Below are 21594 nucleotides of genomic sequence, written 5' to 3' on the forward strand. Positions count from 1 at the left end.
CAGACCCAGTTTGCTAATCTAAAAGGTGGGACTGACAACAGTACCTTAAGCAAGGTGTTGTGAGAATTATTTAATTAGCATTACCAAAAGACTTTAAAATCCTTACTTAGATAATATTCTAAAGGTATCATATTTCCTTTGATAATGATTGCTTGCCAACTGGGAGTACCAATGTGGAATTCAGCACTTGCAGTGTTGCACAATGAAGAAGTTATATAAAACAAACCAACAAACAAAAAAATCCTTTTAAATAACATAGTTGGCTTTTAAAAATCACATTATGTTTGTGACTGCATAGACCCACCACACCACTGAGGAATCACTTCAATGATTGTAATGTGTTAAAGCATGGGGTAAAGCTGGCTTTTAGACTCTTAAACAGCAGCAGTGAAAAAAATATTAAATCCTCTTATTCTTTAGAAACAGTATTCTAAAATGTATTCCTAGTATAAACCAAATTATTTTCATTCTCTTCCTGTATTCCTAGTTACAAATTGCAACTGTGCTAAATAATGAATGAATGCTGATGTTTCCAATAACAAAAGGAAGTGGGGGAGGTGATAATTGCTCATATTTTTGAAGCTTTGTGCTGAAGCAACCCTCACGCAGGATGAATGAATCACATTGTATTGATAGTCACAGAATGTTAGGGATTGGATGAGACCTCCAATGATCATTGAATTCAACCCACTGCAGGATCACCTAAGGCAATCTGCACAGGAACACATTCAGGTGGGTTTTGAAAGTCTCCAGAGAAGAAGACTCCAATGGGCAGCCTGTTCCAGTGCTCCATCACACTCACTGTAAATAAGTGTCTCCTTGTGTTGAGGTGGAACCTCCTGTGTTTCAGCTTGTACCCTCTGCTCCTTGTCGTATCACAGGACACTACTAAAATGAGACTGTCACCTTCATCTTGACATCCACCCCTCAAGTATTCATAGATATTGACAAGGTAAAATCTGGGAAACCACTGAGCAAGCCAGAGAGCTTTGTGTCCAAAGATTAAACATTATTTAGGAAATCAGCTTCATGATGATCTTGATTTTGATTTGGTGTTAAGAGAGCAGTGATGTGAGGAATGGTGGCTTAACCTGAGATTTGGCCTCTGATGTAACCTTCAGTCTTAGCCTTTATCCTAATGGTTTTACCCTTCATTATCCATGAAGGCTCACCCATTTGCTTGATTACTGCCTGAGATCTTATGTCCCTTCCCTGGTCTTTCTGTTCTGCCTTGTTTTTCCACTCTTGAGGTCACTTGGAGAAACTCCTCTCTCCATGGCATCAAGTGGACTGAAGCATTTTCTGGCTATAGCTGAATTCTTCAGTTATTCACAAAAAATAACTTAACACTATCAGGGCAGAAATTTTCATTAGCATAACAATCTAAGCCTATATTTTTAAGCCCACCTGGCAGATGCTATTGGTACTTCAGAGACAAACATGTAACTGTCACATGAAATTACTTCCTAGGGGCCAAATTCTGCTTGCATTAGTAATGCAAACAGTGCCATTAACTTCACTCTGAATTGATGCTGTTAATTAAATTGGTGTTATTTTTCTGTTATTAGTTGTTCTTTTCAAAAGTCATTAAAAAATCAGAACACAAAACCAGTGTAATAGTATTTAATATATGCTACAAATTACTTTAATTATGAAGTAGTATTAAAAGGGGGCTAAAAATACATTAAATATTTTCATCATGTTATTTTTACAGGTGTGCAATGCTGTAGTTGCCACTGGGTAGTTATATTATTGAAATGGGAGGACAAGGGTTCATAAGACTGTCATGCTCTTAAATTGTTCTCTGCATTACATAAACTTTGTAAAACAACAAAACAGTAATAATAATTATAAGCAAAACCAATCAAAAAACCAAACCCACAAACAAAAAAACCCCAAACCACATACAGCTACTTAATCAAATTTTTTAAATGTTAGGTTTTTTCTTTTCTTTTTGTGTTTTATTTGTTTGTTTTGTTTTGTTCTGTTTGGGTTTTTTTTTTTTGGGTAAATTATATGTTCTTGTTCCTGCCACAAGGATCTGGAAATATTAAACTTCTACCTGTCCATTCACTTTAGCTTGAAAGGTCTTTAAGATATTTGAAAATCCTAATGAACTTTAGACTTGACTTTATAAGCAGAAAATTATTTTTATTCATATGTCACACAGAAAACACTGAAATGCTAATGCAGAAATTTACTTGTTTGCTTAAACTCCTATGATAGAAAAAGAGAGTAAAACACAGGCAACTAGCAAGGTACATCCATCGGCTATTTTACCTATTTCTACTAATGTCTGTTGCAATTTGAATACCTCAGTCTTATGGAGATCTCTACACAAACCCCACATCAAACAAATAAAGATTATACTCATTTATTCAAGAGGAACACCTAAGTGGCATTAGCAGCTAATATCAAGTGCACATACATGTTGGTAGGTCTCAATATTGTACTGAAGCCTCAAAAAAAAGTCACAAATTCCATGAGAGAGAACAGAGGAAGGTATCAAGCTTCTTCTGTCTGCAGATATGCAAGGCTGAGAAAATCTAAAAGCTAACCCTATTGAAAGGAAAGCATCTAGCATTATTCTTAAAGTGACACTTGGAAACAAATACCACAAATCCAGTAAGTGTGACAATTAAAATCAATGTAACATAAATGACAATTGCCATTAAAAACTCTAAGTCATACAGAACTGAAAAACCTTAAAGCAATAATTTTTTTTCCCCCTTCTTCTCAAATTTATACAAAATTCTACCAAATTAGAAAGTCTAATAAGACTATCTGTTGAGAAGCATCCTGTTCCAGATCATATATATGAACATTTTTCAGTATTTTACAACCTTCTCCTTGGATCTTATATAAATATGAAGTTATCTAATCCCATTGAAAATTATCAAGTGGTAGAGAAATTATTTTAATCTAGTTAGAAGCTTCTGAAAACAAGCAAGAACCATGAACATTTAAGAGGAAATTTAGAAAATCTATTGCAGAAAAACAGAGAAGTTTTACTGGGATCCTCTGGACCTCCTGGCTTATGCAGGATAAGTGGTCAAACAACAGTATCAGATGAATTGACCAAATGCCATGATATTGAGATCAAAGTGCATTTTGAGAAAAATCTCAGCAGCTAAGCTGGAAGACCTCAGTACATTCTGTTGCTATATTTATTATAACATATAATGCAAGCCCAGCTCTGTGACAGATTTTTCCCAGATCATATGTTTATATGTGTAATATACTAATTGAAGGGTTCAGCTCCTGACAGGTCTTCCCTGTGATTTTCCACATTTGAGGATTTGGGGATGGCTATACTGTAGTTCAGAGAGTAATGCAATTGTACAGGAGAACCCCTGTCTTCCTGGCCTGAAAACTCCCCTTTTAGACTTGAAGTCCAATCTGGGACTCAGCCTAGAATGGCAGAGGACCTAGACAGGTCAGTCTGTGGGTATACATAAACTGGGTTAGTCAATGTCCTTCAATATATGACAAACTCACAGATTGTAATATTGCAGAACAATGGACACATGTCTATTTGTCACCATTCCATTTTCACTCTTAATTTGGTTTGAATTAAAAATTTCAAATTAAGATTTCAAAAATTTTACCTGAAAGGGTTAGTATCAAAAGGCCAGATTCCCACTGGAAAGTGCTTTAAAGCTTGAGCTAAAGCTGCCATTACCGTGAACATACATATGTAGCTCTCATGTCACATCCTAGAGTATTTGTACACTCTATTCTCTACCATATCTGAAATCCTTGTTCTTGGTCTGGTTTTACTTCACTTCTGTCCATAAGAACCACATTTCCTTTTAGTAAAATTGAAGATGATTGTTAGGACATTTTCTAATTCTTTATTTAAAATTATAAGATATTCAATTCCTCCTTGGATATTAAACATCCTCATGGTTTCAGATGAGAGATACATATGCCCCAAATTTAAGATTAAGCCTTTTCTCAGATGATATATAGGGGAAATTTCCAAGGTTAAGTGCATATTCTATGCATTTTTAGCTGTTACATTCTTATTAATTCAGTTTTAAGAAGTGCTTAATTCCCACAGAAACCATCAAAAACGTTTCCATCTCCTGTGCTTACTTCACTGTTAAAGAGACTGTTTTCCAAACGGACCTTTATTTTCAACAAAAAGAAACAGCAGTTCTCCCATTGCAAATCTATAGAAACACTTTAGCTATATAAATTATGTCTTTTCTTTTCCTCCTGAACTTAGGCAAAAATTGTGGGGTTTTTCTATAAATAAGCAATCAGAGGTTAGAGCACCACAAGAAAGCAACAAGGAGAGACCTGATGATGATGATGGTACTGAATTTACACTAACAAAAGGTAAAACCCATGGAACACATTCTCAGTTTCTCTGCCCTTCCAGCTCCATTTCTTTCAATACATCCCCTCACAGGAGGGTCTGGCATCAGTCTTTTAAGCATTAAACCTTTCCAGGGTGTGACGAACTTGTGGAACAGCACACCTTACTCAAAATGGACAGCTGCAGTCTGGCAGCAATTGTTTCAGTTTGAAAGCGGGTAGGTGTCTGACTCCTTAAGAGAGAATACATTTGGGCAAGCTAGAATTTTGTCTATACTAGTATGCTTGATAAAAACAGCAAGAGGAAGTGTTGAGGGGATTTCAAGCTGCATCTTTATGACAGGTTCGTAAAGTGCTGAAAGCAAGTGTAATCTACCCCATGATTCAAAAGAGGAATGACTTTGATGAAACAGGTTGCAAGGGGGATGTTTTCTTTGAGGACTCCTACACAGGACGCTCTGGTTCTCCCAGACATCCCTGTGTCCTCTCCACCATGAAGTGAATAATGCTCTCAACAGCTATAATCTTTCCCACAGAAATTGTGGGGTGGGTTTTTTTTGTTTTGTTTTGTTTTTTTCCTGTTTTCTTTAAGCCTTGATTCTATGAGTGCTTATATGAAGTTGCCACCTGTTTCTGGCTGGGATGGCAGCACAGAAGGTTATTTTGGATAAGACTGCTGACAGCAGAAACTCTCAGTGATGGTCCTGTCTCCTCTACAAGTAATTTCCTTCTTCCTATTCAAACATCCTTTCCTGCTTGCTCCATTTTTCATCTCCATTCCTTCCATTCCACAAGCTGATGCCTGCCCTGGGACTCATATATAAGTTTTTTGAGCTGTACATAAAGTTATGATAGTATTACATAAGGACTAAATTGATATTAATAGGCATGAACCAGAGAATCCCACAATGCCCAGTAAGCTGCCTTCAAAAAGTGTTTATCAGTCTAACCATTTTTGCAGGTGAGGAAACTGGAATAGATGATTTCCCAGATCTTATGCGAAGCTTTGTCCAAGACTAGCCAGTGAGCTAGAGATGGAAATAAGATAACCCAGGACTTACTGACTCCAGTTATGTGGTCACTGCCCCAGTTAAATGTGTTTCAAAATGAGTAAGTTTTTTGGGAGTGGAATTTGAATGTCTCAAAATCTGACATAATTTCAACAGCCATGTTCTCTACCCCTTTTAAGAGGCAGATGTTTCCCAGCCTTAGCAAGTGAAAACATCTCCAGGATCCCATTTACCTGTACAGTGACATTTTTCCCTGCTTCCTAGCAGGTAGAAGCAGTAACAGAGCCAAGTAAGAGCTATTGCTTGTTGAAGTAATTGAGGGCAGCAGGTACAAGAGCTCAGGAGTGTTCAAATGCTAACAAGAATGTATCAGGAATACACAGAACACATAGCAATTCACAATTCACAATGAGTGTTGAGTTCTTGTGAGTATTGTAATATATTATGGGTAACCTAATGACCTAAATTAAACAGTTCTTTCTCTGCATTTGTTAGTTGTGATGAATTATCTTTTTCCAAGAATATACTGCCTTGAAATTGAAATTCATAAATGCTGTGTGCCACAGAAGGTGGATGACTAGAATTTAGTTTCTATATAACTTCACTTTTCATTAATGATGCATTGAAGAGAGAATACACAGAACCAGTGTATGATGTCCAGTTTCCCTTATAACTTTGAGGCTATTTCAGCTGCAAAGTTAGCAATACCAGAATCTAATGTTTCTCAGGTTATTCAAGGCTTGGAAGTTGTGGCAACTGCAGGGAACCATTTTCTTTGCATGATCTCTGCCCCTGGAAATGATAGATTCTCAGCAATGTGTAGCTTTTCTCTTGTGCTTTATTCATGATGGTTCTAGAATATAATTTTCATGTTACAACAGTTACATAATTTTTTTTTTATTTATTTTTTTTTTTGCTAATGCACAGATAAAGAACTTTTACATGCTACTCTGAATTCCACCAACAGTTTATTGTGTTGTCTACAGAAAGCTTTGCATGGTTTCATTTCCTGTAAAATGGGGTAGCATAATAACAACTCATACACTGCAAAAGAAAATATCATGAAGTGTAATTAACTGATTGCAAATCATGAATGCTAAGTAGTATTTCCTTCCAGAATGTACAGTAATAATATTGTTATGTAATTTAGAAGGATTTCAAGAAAACTCCCAACCTTTTTACATTCTGTGCCTTTTAAGAAACACCTCCTTGTTACTGTCATCACCAACTCACACTTCCTTTTTCTCCTCTTCTAGTTAGTAGTGTCTTCTATGTACTAAAATATATATGCTGGCATTAAGACCTGGGAAAAAAAACCACAAACCTGATCCTTCTTATGTGGAAAATTCTAAGTGAAAGAAAGGTTTGAGAAAGAGAAGAAAATTTAATGAGCAAAGGAACCACCCAAGATCAGTGTCTCTGAATAACTTTGGAGAGCAGTGAACCCAGCTTTGGTGGGGCTGTTTTTCCATTGCCCCTATGTAGAGTGATACAGCCTCTGATGAGCCACGGGCCTTCCTGCCAAAGGCATTTCTCACTGGGTGGAAGCAAAGCAGTCAGCCACAATGCCTAAGGCAACCATTAACTCCCGCTGGCCACCAGATAGGCACTAAGCAGACAAGGAAGCTGACAGGTGCAGAAGATACATGATCCTCATTCGAAACTCTGAGCCTTGTGCTTCCTTTCCTCTGCCCTCTCTGAAGCAGATTTCCACTTACATCCTAAAAGGAGAACTTCATTCTGAGGACTATTAATGCCTGTAATAATAGAAAAAAAATGGCTCATCTCACTTTCCAAATTTCCATGCCTGGTTCATCTTTAGTGAACTATACCTCACTCAGATTTCCCATCAACACTACAGCACTGCAAGGGCAAACAACCAGCTGGGCTGAGCAGCAGCTAAGAAGTACAGTGGTGTCCTGCACATAGCCGTACAATAGGAGGCATCTCACTGCTGCTGTGCTGCTGACAAGTACGGAGAAGAAAGTCGCAGGAAGTGGAAGTAACAACCAGATCTGTTTTTCTGTTGTTTTCTCTTCTGAAGTAATATATTCGAAAATATATGATTGACTCACAGCAAGCTGAAGAAAATTCAATAGACCTACACTCTTTTGAAATCTAAGTATCTGTCAAAACTGAAAAGCTTTGCAAAATTGGGTGGGTTTTGCAATAATTTCCTTTAGGGAAAAACACATGAAATTGCTCTGATGATGTCAAAACACCTCATTCTTACTTTTATTATTCTTTTTTTAATGAAGTACTCAGACTTTTCATTTGGAAAAAAATAATTAAAATTCAGATATTAAATGTATCAACATCAAAAATTAATATTAAGGGAACGAAATATTTTGAATGTCCTGAAATTATTACATCTTAATTATTTCACTTCAGGGAAAACTTGAAAACAGCATCATTTTTAGTCAAAATCAAGTAAATTTTGGATTCATAATGTCTCTTGTGAAGAAGAATAACTTTTGTTCTACATAATGTTAATGTTACAAAAGGCTACATTTTGTCAAAACCTGAAGAAGAGGAGAACAGAGCAATTGTGCCTCTGAAGTTTTACCAATGTAGAATTATTCAAAAAGGTATAAAAGACCTGCTGTAACTTGTTTTACAAGATAATGAGATGCACAGAGAGGAACATAAATTTGTCTCAATTAATGCTTGGGGTTTTTTTTAATGAATCTGGTAACATTTTAAGGCAAACTCAGCCCAAGTTTTGTATTCCTTATGAAAACTTCTTACATGTCTATGTGAAAACAAGTTTTGCTTTGCATGCCATATTCATGAACTGCTTTGGTTTCTAACCTCGGAGATGAAAATTGGTTTCCATTGGGTGGAATTTAATCAAGTCTGAATGAATTATTGTCCCTGTTTTTCCATTTATCCCTTTGTCTTCCTCTAGTTATCTTTTCTGCTAGTGCTATATGGTACTGGTGCATTTCCCATTGCTGAGTGAGAAAACCTTCTCCTCCTACCTGCAGCCATCTGGAATGTACATTCCCATTTCTCTGCTGACTTGACTTTTGATCTTTTTCCACATGTAGCCTAAAATAAATAAATAAATAGATAACCAACACAAAACCAAACAAAAAAAACCCCTCCAAAACCCAACAACTTTATGTTTTGATTTTCTCAATTTCCTCTCCATCCTGCTATTAATAGGATTTATATTTTTTCCAACTATAAAGCCTTTTGGGATAACCTTTTTGTGATAGGCATTGCAAAAATGAAGTTACATTGTGATGTGAACAATAGTAGTTCAAAAGACTCATTTGCCTGCATTCTTGCTCTCAACCTCTTCCTCTATAAGCAGAGAATGGAGTATACTTAAGGAAAACAACATTCATTTCCTTAAAAACCTCTAAGCTAATACATTGTTATGTTTGTAACTGTGGTTTCTGTGAGAGAAGAGGCAGATGGATAACAATGTGGGCACTCCTAAAGCGAGGCATTTCCAAAGCAATATCCAGATTGGTGGCTGCTTTCTGTAACAACTCTTCCTCTTTCCTCTTCCTCTTTCTGTTTGCTTCATGACAAAATGTGTGAGACTCTCCACAGCAGGAAAAAAATTAATTTACCCACACAGTGCAATTTTACTGGTCTCAGATTTTGATTAGATATGGCTACACTATGCATTAAACATGCCTTGAAGCCCATGGTAAAATCTAGACTTAACAGCCATCTGCATGGTGTGAACACAAAGAAATACTGAGTACTGACGTTGTTTACCACAAGGACAACTGAGAGTTGTAGACAGTATGCATTGAGGTTGCACAATAAAGCAAGAATCACAGCATTCAGGCAACAGTATGGATATGTAAAGCCAAAACCACAGTCTAAGTACACTTTTTTACAGTCCTCTCCTGGCCCAGGTCCTCAAACTCATATTCCATACAGCCATGTATGTGCCCATACTTTTCTATTCCATCTCCTCCAGAACAAAGAAAAGTGGAGAAATACAAGGGCAATAGTTTTAACTATGCCTTCATTATTTCACACAAGGGGTGGGAGTATCTCTATGCCAGGGCTAGCTTGTTGCATGTCACAACTTTTATGTACATGAACAGAGGAAACAACTGCAGTAGTTGTACAGTAGTACAGTAGGTTTTACACTTGTATGCTATGTCTGTGTGTAGGTCCTCCAGAAACCAGACAACTGTTCTGAAATAGATGCAAATTCTGATTCTACAAGTCTACCATCCAAAAATCTATACCTTTTAATAACTTAAAAAATAACAAGATCTGCCTTTTTAAAAGCATGATCACCAACATGCTGTAACTAAATCATTCTCCAAGATCTTGTCACTAGGCAGACTAATAATCCAATATTCTTTCAGCAGTCTTCATAATAATGGACATATTTTCATCTTTCTCAGGTCGGGCAACTTATCAAAGAGAACTATGTGGCTCCATGCAGAGCTGCAAGTGATTCTTAGCAGTTTACCCTATGGTACATCATGCAGGGACTTGTGCTACATTCCTCTGGATTATGGACTTCATCAGAGTCTTTGAAATGAAGTAGCTATCAAATATATGCAGGGATCTCACAAGCAACTAAAACTGTATTGACATTGGAATAATGCACACATTTTTTTTATTAAGTAAGAAAATGTCATACACATGCACATGGACATATGCACAAGCACATGCCATCAGAGTACATGGGGATAAGGAAATCTGCTACGTTATCACCTGAGACAGAAGAGACAAGGGAAAGAGACTTCTGTGTACCTGTTTTTCATTACATGGATAACCTTGGAGCAGTTCTTGTTAGCATTTAGAAAAAGGGAAAAATCTAGCTTCCTGCAGGGGAGCTATTATTACTAGAATGTACTAACATTATCTTGCTTATGGGGGGGCATATTGTTTATGCAGTCTATTTATCAGTGTAGGAATGTATCTACCAATATAGCAATATCTCTGCAGTAATAGCATACAAGAATAAAAGAGTTTTCTTGAACAGAGAGTTCCTGCCTGTAGCATGTACATCTGAGATACTAAAGGATTATTTACCTATCATTAAGATATGGATTTTTTTTTTATCTAGTCCAGTTTTTCTTGCAGCAAAATCATATTAAACTGTCTAGCTTTTATATCTAACTTCCATTGGGCAGCTTTTCATTCTGGGGAACATAATATAAATGAAAAAAATAAATCCATGACAATTTGTTGAGCCGTCCCTTTCCCCCTCCCTCCTCCTCTTTTTCTTGAATTAAATTTGTATAATAAAATCCAAGGGTTGTATTTCACTCACATTTGCTTCAATTAACGTGCATGATGTTGTATGAAATTTTTAATGGAAGTAAAAAGCTAAACCACAATATTTTTAAACTCTTATGTAGAGTAAAAATGCTGCATGCAACACAACGTGCTTACGTGTCACACAACAGTTAGATGGGCTTTCAAATTCAGTGAGCTTCCCAACATTCCCATTTTCTCATATTTTCCCATTGTAGGATCTCTTTGAAGAGAACATAGTGATTTATATTAAATAAGGTATTGTCCTATAATATTGTTTTAGGAAATGCTTGCTTGTTTGAAACTATCAGGACTAAAAATAACAGAAGCATTAATAATAATAGTCATGTAATGGCTGAAAACTGCAGCTAGTCAAGAGATTCTAAAGCAGGTTCTTTTTTAAAATGTGTTCCTTTTTCCCTCTCAGATAATGCATTTCCACTGAATGGAAATCTTTTTTGTAGTTTTTTAGATTATTTTTTGTTTAAAATTTCCCATTTCTGCTAAAATCTAAGGGTAGGTTTTTTTATACTGTCAGAAGCATTTCAAGGAAAAACTGTAAACAACAAAAAACCTCAGTTTACTAATATTTTTCAGTGGGGAGAAAAATATTTTCTGACACCATTCTGAGAGAAGATGCAAAAATTGATTTCATGAACCTATTAACTGCATGTACAAATTATCTCATTTACATAGTCTTTCTGGTACCCCAGTTTAACATATCCCCCACCTATCCAGGGTTGTGTATATATATAATTTACTTTTCATTTGGGTGGGTCAAAGAGGCCATGATGAAGAAAAGCCATCATACCTACTGAAACTTGCAGTGTTTGGAAACTCAAGGCAGCAGAATGGAGCAGAGAGAGATGAAGCAGCTGTTCCCATCTTGCTATATCCAAGACATTTCCAGCTAGGAAAAAAATCCAAACTGTTCCTTTTGGTGTCCTAACTTAGGCTGAAAAATGTTCCTGTGCCACACAAAGGAGTCTATGCTTTTATGCCACTGGAGCAAGAAAAAGTTGTACCTACAATTAAGTTAAAATCAGGGGCATCTGTTCTTTCAGATGAAGATGGAAGAAACCATCTTGTTTGTTTAATGGATTAATCCATTAAGCCATGGGCTTTCCCAGCTAGGTATTTTACATGTTGGTTCCAAGGTAATTCAAAGGACCATGAATTTGCAAGTAATTTTGTCTGTGTCTTGTTAGGTGTTACTCTCTTTAATTCAGCCTTAAGAGTCTCAGTCCAAGATGTTCCTCAGACTGTCCTGTTGTCTTCTGGAGAAACAGTACTGATGCACTAGGTGATACAGGGAAGAAGAATGGATCAAGCACCTCCTGATAGACAGAATATGAGCTCTGCACAGATCACAGGAGAAAAAAGGGACCAAAAAAAAAAAAATAGGGTCAAACCACCTAGGAGCTCAAATGAGTTTTTCCTTCAATTATTGGAGTGGTCTATTTGTTCTTTATTGACCTTTCTCCATCCTAATCTCTTTTTCTTTTATAATATATTTAAGAGAATGAAGTGCTCCTAATAAGGCTGAATTGAGAACATTAGAGACTCCACTGACTTATTTAAGAGCATGTGTTAACCTAAAGGTTATCTTATTCCAAAGCTTTCCTTCCATACAGTCATGTCTTACAATTACTAAATACCACAGAAAAACTAAAGCTGAGCCTTGTGTTCTATTTTTATAGATGCATAATACACATACAATGATACTATGTTTATTCATTCTGTTTATTGGTTTGAACATGATTTTTAATGTGTAACATAAAAAGAGGGTTTGAAGTTTAATTGGAGTGTCAACCTCATCATGCTCATCTTTATCTCTGGCCGCTTTTACTTCCAGACTAGCATTTTTTATAGGATATCCACACATAATAAAGCATCCAAACAACTTTTTCACGTCATCTCCAATGAATCCAGAGGATGCAACAGTTTGAATACTCCTCTGCACACATTTTATTACTCCCAATTTCATTCTACAAGGCTGAAGCAAATCATGTCATAAATATCTGTCTTGCACTCGTGAGCTTGATATACTACTTTCTTTTAAGATCCTCTCTCTACATATAACTTTAAAATCTGGTAAAAAGCATTCCATGTTCTATTTTCTCATATTGGTAAAATTTCAAAATGTTGCAGAAAATCCTTTTCCAAAACTGACAACAGGTCTTAATTACAAGACCTTTTTTTTTTGTTTTCATAGAAAATGAGGGAATATGAATGTTCATGATGAATACATAAGGCCACGGTCAAAGCTGGTATGAAATAGGCACTGAAATAAATGCTTCTATGCTAGCATATATCCATTGAAGTTCTAGTCCAGACAACATTGTGTGGAAAACCTTTTATATCATTTCATAAATAGTAGACCCATCTAACTGTGGCTATACTTAATATCCGCTATGTCAACTACCTTAGTTATGAATACACACATGTACGTAGTCACAGGGTTCAAACAATCCATGTGTAAATACGTGCACAACATTGTGAGTGTGTAAATTAAGTGGCATGTTAATTCTTCCAGCCTTTGCTGACCATAAAACTGGAAATAATATCATTCTGAGGTGGACAAAGTCGTTCAAAATCAAGTCCACCACGCTACCTATCTACAGACTGTTTTCTTCTAACTTCTTCCTTCCCCAGACACCTCGTCACAATAAAGATCTGGGTACTTCATGTCAGCATTTATAATTTGAAGATGAAAGCTATTGGGATATGAAAATATACCAGAAGCTTTGTAATGAGATGTCTGGTTTGCCTTTTCCTTTCTTCAGATGCTTATTTTCCAGGCATTATATAATCCACAATAGATGTGACAGTTGAATATTGATGATAGATGTGAGAGCTGCTCTGAGGAGACCATACCCTTCTTGTGATCAGGTTTGGCTTTAGATTTTGAGAGTAAAGGAGCTCTGGAAGTATTTAATTTTTGTTTTGATAGCTCAACATTGCTGTATATTGTTCTCATCGGGTTTTTAGCCCTAAGCAGTAGCCTGTGGTACAAACTAATGTGGGAGATTTTTTTCTGCTTTGGTTGTCAGAGGTCTTGTGAGATCATCTTTTTTTTTTTTTTTTCCTAAGATTCATGCCATCTTGGCCAAAACCTTGTGAGAATAGTTGTTCCAGTAACATCTCTTCAATTTGAAAACCAGGATGAAAAAAAGAAGCTTTTGGCTTTTACTCTACCACACAACAAAACCTAACACTTTGTTTAAACACACATATTCTGATCTGAAGTAACCTCACCATCATCCCCTTCCTTAACATTTGGCTTTCTTCTTTCTTTTTCTTTTTTCTTTTTTTTTTTTTTTTTTATTTTTAATGAAGAGCTAAATCTTACATAGGAATTAACACCTGTGACTGATTGTGTAACATAGTGTTTGACACTCTCTACCACCCAAAAGCAAATAAAGTGGTTTTGCTAGTAGCTATTATTTATTAGTAATTCTTTCTTACAAGAAAATAAGAAAAAGACATTCAAAGTTATTGAGGAGAGAAAACAGAAACCTGACAATAAATATTTTTGATGAGATAGCAGAAGCTAGTACGACAAGAGGTACACTGATTGCAAGTTTTTCAAAAGATTACATAACATAGCTAAGAAGGCTATTCCAATGTAATTTTACTCTAAAGAAAACATTATGGAGCAAAAGGAGAAATCAGGCCAATATCTGGGATTATTCTTTCTGGGATTATTCTTAAATTTTTGGTTTTGTGGTTTTGTTTGTTTTTTTTTCTGTAACTGCCAACTATTTCTTACACAGCTTTTATTTTAAAATTACCTCTTCTGTACACATGTATTTAATTAGCTAGAAACATTCACCTGGTCCACAAGTTCATTATTCAGATTCCTGTATAATCAACAGGGGAATCTTCATAAAACAACAAACTGAGAATAGCAGTTACTTTTCTAGCCAGACTGCCTAGGATTTCTATACTGGCGATGACCAGCTTGTCATTTCAGATTAATTTGGCTTCCAGGCAGTTCTGGCATGCCTTCAGTGCTGGGTCTAACACTTCTGACCACAGGCATGTGCCAGCTGACATGGAAGGTTTTCTCTAAGTTAAAATCCCAGCTGCAGGTTACAGCATCATGAGTGGTCACACGCTCCTTAGTGGAGGAATGGGACAAGTATTGGTGTTGGTTCTGATCTCTAATCAGTTCCCAGAACTCATCTTCAACAACTGCAGCTTAGGCTGTGGGGAAAAAAAAAAAAAGAAAAAAAAGGGAAAAAAAAAAACCCAACAACAACTCAGAGAGCTTTCTGTGTCAGGAAAGTTGAAATCTCTTTTAAGCCATAATTACCAACAATCTCAGCCATTGTTCTGTAATGAGGTTGGATGGTTTAAACTACAAAGAAGAACATCTAAGATATAATACAGTGTTGCTGGGTTTTGTGTCTGTTTTTCTTTTAATTCTAGAATTTGTTTTTCTTTAGTTGATATAAATCTGAAGGCAGAGACTCAGTCTAGATAAAAAAATGCATGCAGTATGGACATATCAAAAAGAAATAATCTATACAGGTATAGATAAAAGAAGCAGGAATAATTGTATATAGTCAATGGATGAGAGAGAGAGAAGACAAAAGGCAAGAAAGAAGTCAAATACAAAAAAGAGAATATGAAAAGACTATTGTATTATGTTAATAGTATGTGAAATTAAAGTACTTTTAAGATCCTCAGATGTAAGATACTGTGTAAGTATAAAGCTTATTTTTTTCCTCCTAAAACTTGAATTCAGTCAATGCAGTCTGAAAGCACTTTCTAAATATGATTATATGAGACTATGGACACAATTTCTGCCAGGTAACATGAATTTCAATGTATTGCTATGTTATTAAAAGCAGCCAGCAGTGTGAACTTGACATATTATTAACACATTACATTAGCCTTAATAGTTAATCCAGTATTCATATTCATATTGTGGGCTCATCTTCTAAGAAAGAGTAACAGCTTTCTAAATGCTTTTCCAGGAATAAATTTCCAGGAATAAAATTAAAACATGTTTAAGCTCTTGTAGGAAATTGTGTACAGAATTCTGAATAAGGGAGTTATTGCATTGTGTCTGGACCCTTAAGAGATTCAGCTGAGAAATAAATTATGTAAACAATGCAATATGTGTGTGTGTCTACAGCTGCATATCAATATCACCTATATCTATGTATACAAATATCCCTATCCTTTTCTGTCAGTCTCGAATGTGTTATACTAGAGATGCTGAACTTTTCAGAAGAGATTCAAGATTTGTTTTTAATGTTCCTTTAGAATTCAGATGCAAAACAAAGACTGGATAAATACTTCATTACATTTTGTAAACAATCTGCTTTCTGAGAAATTATTATGGGACAACTTTTCTGTCTATTGTATGAAGTTTGACTCTAAATGTGCACGCGGGAAATCCATTTTGATGAAAGTAGTTCAGACTGACATATCCTAAATGAAGTCCATTCAGTGCCAGCAGATATAGTGAGAGGATCCAGTTCCAATGGAGAAGTGGACAAGTGCCTGTCAAAAGCTGCAAGAACAGCCTGCTTCTGCCCCTCTGCTACAAAGATAATTGTACTGGAGCTACACAAAGGCCCCACATTCAGCTTGGCTTCAGGTTCAGGTTGGATTTCCTCTCTGCAGCTGCTCTACACTCCACTTGCACAAAGTCCAAACATCTGGGTTTAATGTGACTGGAGTGGATTTCAAGCTTAATTCTTCTCTGTCTCTCTGTGTGTGAACATGTGTGTGTGTAAAGTAATCTTTATAAAATACTTAATTTCTTTCCTAAAAGTTTCAGTAGTTTTGCATCCTTACCATTAGTTGAGGTATGGGGCACATAAGCAGTAAAAAGCCTTGTGTCCTGTCTCCTCCTTCACCTTCACAACATACTGTTATTTGTGTTGTCCAGGGAAAAAAAAAAAGGAAAAAAAAAGATTAAAGACTGAAATACTGCTAATCATCAACATTTTAAAACAAATTATTCTAATGTAAGAGTTCCAGGTGCAGAAATCCCTACTGATAACTTCTTTATTCCTCATCCCACCCAAAAAAAAAAATAATAAAAAAATAAAAAATTAGGTAGGGGGAAAAATCATTTATGGCATCATAAATATTGATTTTTGAGCTCAGTCTCTTGGCAGTGCTATGTCTTCCCCTCCATTTATGATGTCTTATATAGATTGGATAAAATATCACATTGCATGTGGGACAATGAAAAAAAAAAAGAAAAAAAAAAAAGAAAAAAAAAAAGAATAAATAGCTGGTTTCCTTATCATGCCTCCCAGTTTGATTATGGTAGGTTCTGGAGACCACAGGTGGAGGATACTGAATTATAGCAAATAAAACACTAAAAAAATAACAAAGCTACCTGAGGGTTTGGCTGAAGTCCCTGTGCAAACTGTGATTAACTGAATACCTGCCCTGGAATGCTGGTTTGGCAAGAGGTTATACACACATGAATGAATCTGTCTGCATACTTAGACACTGCAGTTAGACTTCTTTTTCATAAAAAAAAAAAAAAAAAATATATAAGGGTGCTATTTCCAAAGTTGTTGAATATAGTTTCACTCTGTCTCTTTTTGTTTAAACTCCTCATTCTCAGAGAAAAGTGAGGTGACAGGGGTCCTATATGTATAAGATATAAAGAATGGGAAGAAGAGGAGAAGCAGCAGCCAAGGATATATTTGGCTGCATGGGGGCAACTAGGCAGATTTTCCACCTAAAAATCAGTCTTTTTCTAGGGAATGGAGGTAGGTCTTGGTGCAAAGTGATGGAGGTCTATTCATATATATTCACCTGAGCCTATATACCAGACCCAAAAAGGCTAGCACTGGAGAACTGGCTATATGTTAATGGCACTTAACAGTGAATATACTGAATATAATTATAACACATACAGTAGATTAAATATAACCCAAAAAATCTCAGAAGAAGCTAAGGGAGATGAAAGTCAGTGGCTTGTGAGCACCTGATTGTTTGTCTGTGTGGAAAAATAGAAACACTAACTTAAAAGATTTGTTCTGAATGCAAAAGGTACAGACACACCCTTACACTCACAGGCTTCTTTTAAAATCCTAGCTATATACTACATTTCAGGCTAACGTAAATTAATTCTGGGTGGTAGCCGATGGGCTTAGGAAGGCTAGACAATGATTATGTGTTAGTGTCTATTAGACTGATTTCCACATGATCTAAAGCTGAGGATAATTGTATGGGGCACAGTACACTCAAAGGGGAAACGTCATTGCATACTATGAAAAAGCTTACTCTTTGAAGGTATTTCCTGTTTTTTTTTTTTTAGTTTAGTTTTTCGTACTTTCTTTGTATAGTACATATTTTACTAACAGTTTGGATCCTGGACACTAACTGTAGGTGTACAATCTAAGGTATTTTACTCTATTTACCTGCTTCCAGCAGAGAGGAGTAAAACACATTTGAATTGGGGCTTTTTTGTTTGTTTGTTTGTGGTTTTTTTTTTGGGTGCATTTCCAACTAGGAATAGGATAGCAAGCATATCCTGCACAGAAAACACACCATGCTCCTAGCTGCCTCTGAGATAGCTAGAAGTTTCCTCAGCCTTTGCTTATGTAGACAGGCCATGCATGAACTTGTAGTGGAGAGGGACCTCGCCCTTGATTTACAATTAAGTCATGAGCTCATCTGTGATATAGAAGAGTCCATTCTCCAAATGTTGTTGATTTTTCTCCAGGAAAGTTTTGCCAGTATATGGAGAACTCACTCCAAACAAAGAGTTTTTCCTTTCCTACATTTACTTTATTTCTGACCCTTCCCTGATTTTAATCTTTTTTTCTCTGAATTTCCCTGGAAATTCAAAGTTTCTCATTATTTCTGCCCATGCCAGCATGATGGGAGGTCTGGTACCTGCTGCTGTTAGGGAATGAGAGGGAACATTTCCCCAAAGCTACTTCATCAGATAACCTGATTTTTATTATTATTATTGTGTGTGTGTGGTGGAAACAACATCAAGTATGTTGGTTTGTTGGTTTTTTTGATCTATTGTGGGGACATTGGTTGTGCGACAGTTTAATGAGTCCAGCAGTCTGATCCCCTCAACAGTTATGTGTAAAATCAGCCTCACTAGGATGTCAGTGGGGTTCATGTGACAGCTACTGGGGAACCATTTCCTTCTGCATATTCCATCCAGTAACACCCCAAACCCTGTTCACCGCTGAAATGTAGGGGTTTTTATTACAATAATTTCCTAAAGAATTCTACACATCCTTCAATTTATATTACAATGAACAAAATCTCCCCATATAGGTGCATATCATCTACAGTCTCCACTTACAGTTGCACACGATACGAAATAAAACCTCATGGAGCAATTAAATTCAGACTTTTGGTGTAAAACGTCCATTTCATTTTGTTTCTACTTATTTTGAGCAAGACTCTCCCCTCCTTCATCTGAATAGGAAAGATTGACATAAAAAAGTATTTCAAGAGCTGAACTCGTCTACTGAACACAAATACAGTGAATTTCTGTATATCTTTAAATGTTTTATATGTCCTAGTCATTTATAATTTATTGTGTTGTGAAGCTGAGCCCTTCTTTGAATGAAAATTTTACTGTCAGAGCCTGGGGTACTTTAGTTTCATGATTTAAAACTCCCAATGTGCTCGTAGAAAATAGCACTTTTTATTACAGAGTGTTTGTCCAAGAGGTCAACTTTCAGCACAGCAGGATTTCTTCCCACTGTAGAATTATTTCTGATGGCAAGACATCCCCTGTCTTAATTCATCTGGTACTGAATACAGTAGCCAACACTGTTATAGAAACCCATTAGACTGGACCTTCCATGCACAAGAAAAGTGTGGAAGATTCACCTTTTCATTTGTAAGCATCCTTGCTAGCAGATTATACAGCATGTTATATGCTGTATAATGTAACTCTTTGGTTTTAAGATTCCCATTTATAGTTTTGCTCCAGTATTTCATTTCCTCAGAGATGATGTGAAATTTAAGCTGCCTGGTGATGATGCTAAATTCATTTCTAAGACGAGTAAAAGTGACTAAAATTATGTGCATATTTCCTGTGAAATATTGTATACCAAGCAGTTCCTAGATTAAAAGACAAGCTTGACTCTAAAGGTAATGTGATTAATTTCCTCATCCAAAACCAGCTAGATAGTTTTTATGCTTATGTTGAAACAGTATAGATGCCCTATTACACCCATTTACAGTCTCCATCCCTTTGTCGTTAGCCCCTGCTGAGCCTATTAAGTTGGTATCAAGTCAACTTGTCCCTTAGTGATAGTATACAAACTCAGAGTGCTGCAGAATTCTGCATCTGTCCTCTTACCTGTCACTTCAACCTCCTTTTACTGATGTTAAAAGAAATCTTTACTGTCAGTCATGTAACCAATTCACTTTGTTCACAGGCTGTGACAACCTTGTTGTGTTTCTCCCACCACAGAAACGACTTCTGTGAATTAGTATTCTCAAAATTTATACTAGCTCATTAGTCTGAATAAATTTAAAAAGCTGCTGTTCACATAAAAAATAAAATAAAAAAAAAGAGTAGCTTATCTTTCCTTGGATATATAATTTAGGCATCTTCAGGGAAAAAAAAAAAACAAACAACAAACTAAAAAAAAAAAACACAACCCACAAACAAACAAAAAAAACCCCACCAAAACACACAAAAACAACCCCAAAACCAACACAAAAACCCCAAACCAAACACCCATCCCATCTCCCAAGCATGATTTCACAGCTAAATGGTCTTTTAGAGGCTTCATTTGAGATTAAAAAATAAATAAATTAAAAAATTAAATATTCCAAGTTTTTTCTAGGCTCCCTACCCATCCCCCCTATGACTCACCACCCCAACCCCCCACCCCCTCCCCCCCCCGCTGTCTTTTGGTACAATTGAAAAATTTGCTACTCTTCTAGAGAATAAAACAGAAGCTCAAGTGTCAATCTCAATCTTTTTTCCCACATTATCACTGAAAAAAATAAAGTAACTTTTCTGTCTCCCCTAAGCAATTTTAACCCCACTCTTAAGTTCTATTTGTGATGGTCACTGCACAGATCCAATGATATAAGGACATAATTTCCCTAAAAAATTACTTAGAATTATTAAGCAAAGAAAGCCACCACTTTTGCTATTATTTTCAAAGCCCTACCAAACAGAACACTTAATTCTCTACTTTCATGGAATTTAAAGGCATTTTCACTCCATCATGGTATGCTACAGTTAATAAATGCAAGGCAATGTTATTTATTTTTCATATCTTTGTATGGGTTGAAGATTGGCTATTAGGGGACAAGGGTGGATGACAGAACACGAATCTGGTCTGCCCCAGCTTGGATCTCATATGATCCAGTAATGTGCAGCCACCGAGTACCAAAAGGTTCAATGTATTGAACGCGTTGCTGTTGTCCTGAAATCTGTCTGAGTGTTATTCTTAAGGAAACTCTCAGGCAGTAAGATTTTTGTGTGTTTTTTGTGATTTTTGAATTGTGCTGGTTTTCCAGGACATTATTGTTAGGGACCCAAAAGGGTCAGGGAAACAGCTTTCCTGAAACAATGACATATACAGTAATTTGTGTCAACAGAGTACTTTTCACAGGAGGATTTAAATGTTTTATAAAGAAATTAAACATGGAAGGAAACAATGATGACACTACAGGCATGAAAAATGAAGTAGAGAGGAGGAAGTATCTCCTATTTAAATTTCTTTTTTCTTGCTGGTGATATTACCCACATTTCACTGGAGTCCCTTCTGAGTTACCCTGGCAATATAAAAATGCAGTCTAGAATCCAGAGAGGTTAAATAATTTACCCAAGGTCACATCATTAGCACCTGATCCTCAGAGTGAAGAACAGAGGTCCTCAGAGTTTCACTTGAAAGGTGCTAATAACGACTTCACTATTAGCTGTAAAATAAAAATATAAAAATGTCTTTGCATTAACATCAGCACCTTAAAACTGAAAATAAGAGAGCTTGGCCAAAGAGGTCTAATATAACTGACTACAGAGTCAGGGTGGGAAAAT

General features: G+C 36.1%; 1 long non-coding RNA gene across 1 annotated transcript; it reads right to left on the reverse strand.

The window, feature by feature from the left end:
- Nucleotides 1–2731: 2731 nt before the first annotated feature.
- On the reverse strand, nucleotides 2732–21470 carry LOC137446367 (uncharacterized). The gene is made up of 4 exons (XR_010988631.1): nucleotides 21383–21470; nucleotides 16392–16465; nucleotides 8315–8384; nucleotides 2732–7090 (listed from the first exon to the last, which is right to left on the reverse strand). It is a non-coding gene; the product is annotated as an uncharacterized lncRNA (long non-coding RNA).
- Between the last annotated feature and the right edge of the window lie 124 nt (nucleotides 21471–21594).

The sequence above is a fragment of the Melanerpes formicivorus genome, unplaced genomic scaffold (genome assembly GCF_026170545.1).
Source record: "Melanerpes formicivorus ecotype bairdi unplaced genomic scaffold, bMelFor1.0.p_v2 SCAF_17, whole genome shotgun sequence".
NCBI classification, from domain to species: Eukaryota; Metazoa; Chordata; class Aves; order Piciformes; family Picidae; genus Melanerpes; species Melanerpes formicivorus.